Source organism: Dipteris shenzhenensis, chromosome 9 (assembly GCF_047967505.1).
Source record: "Dipteris shenzhenensis isolate YYH24624 ecotype China chromosome 9, Dip_SZ_1.0, whole genome shotgun sequence".
Taxonomy (NCBI): Eukaryota; Viridiplantae; Streptophyta; class Polypodiopsida; order Gleicheniales; family Dipteridaceae; genus Dipteris; species Dipteris shenzhenensis.
Window position 1 is genome coordinate 1,607,610 of NC_141604.1, and position 7,399 is coordinate 1,615,008.

Consider the following 7,399-nt stretch of genomic DNA (forward strand, 5'->3'; position numbering starts at 1 on the left):
CCAACACCAATGCACTCTCCTAGCATGCGACCTATCAACACTCCTTGTCATATTCTGATCCCCTCTTGACAACCGATTCTTCCCTACCATCTTACCACCAAGATATTTCCAACAACCCGTGCATAGATGGATGCTACATTGAGCACAAACTTTGGACAAATGACTTGAACAACCAAAAATTGTCCATCTTGTTCCTTAAACAACCCATGCTACTATTTAACCAACATAGCGATATGCTCTTAGCCCCTATCAAGACAGTTCACACACACTCAAACCCTTCATTCCACACCATCTAGTGAAAAAGGTCGTGTTGCCACAATTATTCTCTTGCAATAATACAATCACAACCCTTTTGGGAAAGGAAATGGGATGAGCAATCCCCAGTACTACCTGTGCTTCACCCTCGCCAAATTTTCTTAGAAAACCTCTATGTTTCTCCTTATTATAGCAACCCCTCGAGTTCTAGGACAATACTGCTTCAGAAAACTCCTCGCCCCCCCCCTAATCCCCTACCAAATTGAAACAAGTACACCCCCCATTGGAGAATCACATTTATCACCCTTCCCTTGATGCATAAACACTATCAATCCTCCCATCCCTAAATTCCAAACCCTTCCTCTTGTTATTCCAAGAAAAGTGCCCAACCCTTCCAGGTTAATCTCACCACAATCCATGAGCTCCAAAGCCATTACCTACTCCTCCCATTCCTAATACTACACTCCTCCCTTCCTCATACTCCAACACCAATACACTCCGCCTAGCATTCGATCTATCAACAGTCAAATTCCAATAGCCTCCTAATAACCAATTCTTGCCTACCATTGTATCACCAAGAGATTTCCAACAACTGGCGAAGAGATGGATGCTACATTGAACACAAAATTTGCACAAATAACTTGAACAACCACAAAATGTCCATCTTGATCCTTAAACAACTCGTGCATTTGTAGTTGCTAGTTAGCCAACATAGCCATATGCCCTACACCCCTATGAGGATAGTTCACACACACCTTAACCCATTCATTCCACACCATCTACAAGAAAAAGTAATCCTCCTACACTTAATCTCCTACAATAACACAATCATAGCCCTTGCCTCTCAAAACATTCTTAAAAAGCCTCTGCATTTCTCCTTATTATAGCAACCCCCCAAGATCAAGGACAAAACTGCCATAGAAAACTGCCCCCCCCCCCCCTTGAATGCTTTCTTCTAACTAATTGGGAAAGGAAATGGGATGAGAAATCTTCAGCACTACATAAGTTAATATGCGCTTCACCCTCAACGACTCCACTTTTCACACTGTTAAACCTATACGGTCCCTTTCATTTCTCCAATAAGCACCCATAATTGTATCCTTCGAGCACACATTAAGAGCCTCATAAAGCTTTCCCCTAATCCCTACCTAATTTCCTCCGAGCACACGTTAAGAGCCTCATAAAGCTTCCCCCTAATCCCTACCTCACACCCTCCTCTAACTTTTATACTCCATATCCCACTACACCACAAACTTCACAACCCCCCTTTTAGCTTGATTCCATCTTGCATAGGGATCTCCTCTCAAAAGACCAACACTCCAACCACTAATTCAGATAGGGATCTCCTCCCAAAGACCAACACCCCAACCATTGATTCACAACACCTACATAAAACTCCTTATCAAACACTACTTATCTAATTTGAAAGGGGTATCCCACAACCTACCCAACACCATAGGCATAGAGAACCTACACTTTACCAGCAAATGATTAGACAACCAAATTGAAACAAGTAACATCCCCTGTTGGAGCCTGCATCTACCACCCTTCTCTCGATGCATAAATGCTATCAATCCTCCTAGCCCTAAATTCTAAACCCTTCCTCTTGTTACTGCAAGAAAAACTGCCCAATCCTTCTGAGTTAGTCTCACCATAATCAACAACCTCCCAAGCCATTACTGACTCCTCCCAATCCTCATACTCAAATACCAATACACTCCTAGCATGCGATGTATCAAGACCCCTTTTTTTCATATTCCAATCCCCTCTCAACGACCAATTATTCCCTACCATCTTATCCCCAAGAGATTTCCAACAACCCGTGCGTAGATGGATGCTACCTTGAACACAAAATGTGCACAAATAACCTGAACATAAAAAAAGTGTCCATCCTGATCCTTAAACAACTCGTGCATTTGTAGCGGCCATTTTCCCAACACACCCATAATGAGCCTGTAATCCCTTAATCCCTACAACGGCAGTTCAAACACCCCTCAAACCCTTCATTCCACACCATCTACCTAAAAAAGTCATTCTCCCACACTTACAACTCTTGCCTCTCAAAACGTTCTAAGAAGACCTCTATGTTTCTCCTTATTATAGCAACCCCTCAAGTACTAGGACACAAGTACCGTAGAGAACTCCCCTGCCTTAATGATCCCTACCTAATTGAAACAAGTACTCCCCCCTATGGGAGCCCTTTACCACCCTTCCCTTGATGCATAAATGCTAAGAATCCTTCCATACTTGAATTCCAAACTCTTCCTCTTGTGATTCCAAGAAAAAGTGCCCAACCCTTCTGGGTTAATCTCACCACAATCCATGTGTTGCCAAGCCATTACCGACTCCTCCCATTCCTCATACTCCAACACCAATACATTCCTACTAGCATGCGATCTATCAACAATCCTTTTTGTCATATTTTAGTCCCCTCTTGACAACCAATTCTTCCCTATCGTTTTATCACCAAGAGATTTCCAACAACCCACGCATAGATGGATGCTAAACTGAACACAAGATTTGCATAAATAATGTGAGCAGCCAAAAAATATCCACCCTGATCCTTGAACAACTAGCACATTTGTAGCTACCATTTAGCCAACATAGCTGTAAACGCTTAACCTCTACTAGGATAGTTTGCACACACCTCAAACTCTTCATTCCACACTATTTACCAAAAAACGTGGTCCTCCGCTTAATGTCTTGCAATAACACAATCACAACCGTTGCCTCTCAAAACATTCTCAGAAAACCTGTCTGTTTTTCCTCATTATAGAATCCCCTCAAGTTCTAGGACAACACTGCCATAGACAACTCCCCCCCTCCCCCTCTTGAATGCTTCCTTTTAACTGGTTGGGAAAGGAAATGGAACGAGCAATCCCTAGCACTACCTGAGCTAATATGAGCTTTACCCTCGTCTCCTCCATTTTCACATTCTTAAACGTGTACAGTCCCTTCCATTTCCACAATAAGAACACCCATAGCTGGATCCTCCAAGCACACCTTAAGAGCCTGATAAAGCTTCCCTATAATCCTCACCAAATTCCCTCCATTTGCTTCTTACTTTTATACTCCCTATCCCACTACACCACAAACTTCACAACCCCCCTTTTAGCTTGATTCCATCTCGAATAGGGATCTCCTCTCAAAGACCAATACTCCAACCAAATTGAGTAACACCCCCATTGGAGCCTACATCCACCACCTTCCCTTGATGGATAAACACTATCAATCCTCCCAACCCTAAATTCCAAACCCTTCCTCAACCAAACTAAAACAAGTAACACCCCCATTGGAGCCTACATCCACCACCTTCCCTTGATGGATAAACACTATCAATCCTCCCAACCCTAAATTCCAAACCCTTCCTCTTGTTATTTCAAGAAAAACTACCCAATTCTTTCGGGTTAATCTCCCCACAATCAATGACCTCCCAAGCCATTACTGACTCCTCCCATTCCTCATACTCCAATAACAATACATTCCTCCTAGCATGTGATGTATCAACATTCCTTTTTGTCATATTCCAATCCCCTCTAGACAACCAATGCTTCCATACCATCTTATCCCCAAAAGATTTCCAACAACTTGTGCATAGATGGATGCTGAATTGAATACAAAATGTGCACAAATAACCTAAACAACCAAAAAATGTCCAACTTAATCCTTAAATAGCTCACACATTTGTAGCGACCATTTAGCCAACACATTCGTATGCACTTAACTCCTATGAGGACAGTTCACACACCCCTCAAACCCTTAATTCCACACCATCTACCTAAAAGAGTCGTCCTCCCACACCTAATCTCTTGCAATAACACAATCATAGCCCTTGCCTCTCAAAACATTCAGAAAACCTAAAGTCCCAGGACAACCTTGCCATAGAAAATCCCCCCCCCTTCTAATGCTTCTTTCTAATTGGTTGGGAAATGAAATGGGACGAGCAATCCTGAATAGTACGTAAGTTAATATGTGCTTCGCCCTTGCCTCCTCCATTTTTTACACTTTTAAACCTGTACAGTCCCTTCCCCTTCCGCAATAAGAACACCCATAACTGGATCCTCCAAGCATGCCCTAAGAGCCTCATACAGCTTCCCCCTAATCCCTAGTGAATTCCCTCCACCCTCCTCTTAGTTTTATATTCCTTGTCCCACTACACCACAAACTTGACAACCCCTTTCAGCCTGATTCCATCTCACATAGGGATCTTCTCCCAAAGGCCAACACTCGAACCACTAATTCACATAGGGATCTCTTATGAAAAACACATAGTCCAACCATTGATTCACAACACCTACATAAAACTTCTCACCAAACACTGCTTATTTAAGTAGAAAGGGGTATACCACAACCTACCAAACACCACAAGCATAGAGAACCACCACTTTACCAACAAATGATCAGTCAACCAAATTGAAACAAGTAACACCCTCTGGTTGGGGAGCCTGCATGCACCACCTTTCCCTCAATGCATAAATGCTATCAATCCTCCCACCCCTAAATTGCAATCCTTTCCTCTTGTTATCCCAACCCTTCTAGGTTAATCTAACCACAATCCATGACCTCCCAAGCCGTTACCGACTCCTCCCTTTCCTCATACTCCAACATCAATACACTCCTCATAGCATGCAATGTATTAACACTCCGTTTTGTCATATTCCAATCCTCTCTCCACAACCAATTCTTCCCTACCATCTTATCCCCAAGACATTTTCAACAACCCGTGCATAGATGGACGCTACATTGAACACAAAATGTGCACAAATAACTTGAACAACCATAAAATGTCCATCCTGATCCTTAAAAAACTCATGCATTTGTAGCAGCCATTTAGCCAACACATTCGTACACCTTGAACCCCTAGTAGGAGAGTTCACACACCCCTTTATCCTTTTAGTCCACACCATCTACCTAAAAAAGTCATCATCCACACTTAATCTCCTACAACAACACAAGCATAGCCCTTGCCTCTCAAAATATTATTAGAAAACCTCTTTGTTTCTCCTTATTCTAGCAACCCCTCAAGTTCTAGGACAACATTGCCGTAAAAAACTGCCCCCTTCCCCAATACCCTACCAAATTGAAACAAGAACAGCCCTTGATTGGATCCCACATCCACCACCCCTCCTTGGATGTATAAATGCTATCAATCCTCCCATCCTCCTCCGATCCTTGAATTCCAATCCCGTCCTCTTGTTATTCCAAGAAAAAGTGACCAGGTTAATCTCATGACAATCAATGAGCTCCCAAGCCATTACAGATGACTCCCATTCCTCATATCCCAACATCAATACACTCCTCCCATTCCTCATACTCCAACACCAATACAATCCTCCTAGCATGCGATCTATCAACACTCCTTTTTGTCATATTCCAATCCCCTCTTGACAACGAATTCTTCCCTACCATCTTCTTTCCAAGAGATTTCCAACAACCCGCACATAGATGGATGCTACATTCAACACAAAATTTCCACAAATAATCTGAAGAGCCAAAGAATGTCCATCGTGATCCTTAAACAACTCGCACATTTGTAGGTGCCATTTAGCCAACACAGCCGTATGCCCTCAACCCCTACTAGGACAGTTCACACTTACCTCAAACCCTTCATTCCACACCATCTACCCAAAAAAGTCGTCCTCCCACACAATCTCCTACAATAACAGAATCACAGCCTTTGCATAACATTCTTAGAAAACGTCTCTATTTCTCCTTGTTATAGCAACACATCAAGTTTTAGGATACACTGCCATAGATTACCCCCCAACTATTGGGTTGTGAGCTTCATGTAGAAATTGAAAGTGACTATCCTCTCCCAACCCCATACTACGTTTCCCCATTCTCAGAAAACCTCTTTGTTTCTCCTTATTATAGCAACCCCTCAAGTTCTAGGACAACACTGCCATAGACCCCCCCCTCCTTCCCCACCTTTGCTCCCCCTTCCCCAACTATTGGGATAGGCCCTTCTAAGCTTTATGTAGAAATTGAAAGTGATTCTCCTTTCCACCCCTATACTATGTGCCACATGTTTAACCCTTTTGGGAACCATCTTTTGTGAATGAACACCCTTTTGATCATTCCTTTTCTCATCCAGTGGCTTCCTTATCTAGACCTCCTTAAACTCCCACTTCTTATAATATGCTTCTGGCATAGGAGGCTTGTCTTCAATGCTCGCCAATCACCAGACATTCAGCAACAATAAAACCTATACCCCATACTCCACCAGGATACACCACTCCAACTTCACCACCATCCTAACTCTTAGGCAAAGCCTTAGTCTTTGAGCTCAGAAAACCCTTTCCTACACAATCCACTCACCTTCTCAACATACAAGGGTGCCTTGTTCCCACCAACATCCTCCTTGTCATAGTGTACCACCTCTTCTGACGCCCCCTCCTCATCATCTCAATAGACATCAAGCTACTCTTCTCAAACATGTTCAACACTTCAGTCGACTGTCTTTCTACCTGCACTCCAAAAAATGGAGTGGGATTTAAACATGCACCCCCCTCACTGGCACTTGTGCTCTTCTCCTCACCACCCTTCACGATGTGCTCTATTGGCTCTTTCCTACTACTTTCGTAGGAAGAGCTGGGTTTTCCCAATATGCAGGGTTTCGAGGCTTTTTGTCACCCACAGATATATTGGGGTTGTCGTTGTAGTATACGTGTAGCTTAGGACCTCGAGTCGTGTTCCAGTGAGAGACGTAGGCATAAGTGTGGTAAGTAAACAAAGTGCATGCATGTGTAAAAGGAATGTGTATCATCATGATTGAGGTAATGAAGGCTTTCACCTTCATTGGGGGTTGCAGGGTTTAGGAGGAGTTTTGGGGTTAGAAGGAGGTTCCAGGGTTAGAAGGAGGTTCCAGGGTTTAGAAGGAGGTTCCATGGTTAGAAGGGGGTTCCAGGGTTTAGAAGGAGGTTCCAGGGTTAGAAGGAGGTTCCAGGGTTTAGAAGGAGGTTCCAGGGTTTAGAGAGAGGTTCCAGAGTTTAGAAGGGGTTCCAGGGTTAGAAGGAGGTTCCAAGGTTCATATGAGGAACAAAGTGAGAGTGCTCTCAACGGAAGCAAGAACGGAAGAGGGAGAGAGAGAAATAGAGAGCCACACAAGTTTTGGTGGGTGCAGAACCACCCTAATCTTCTTTTT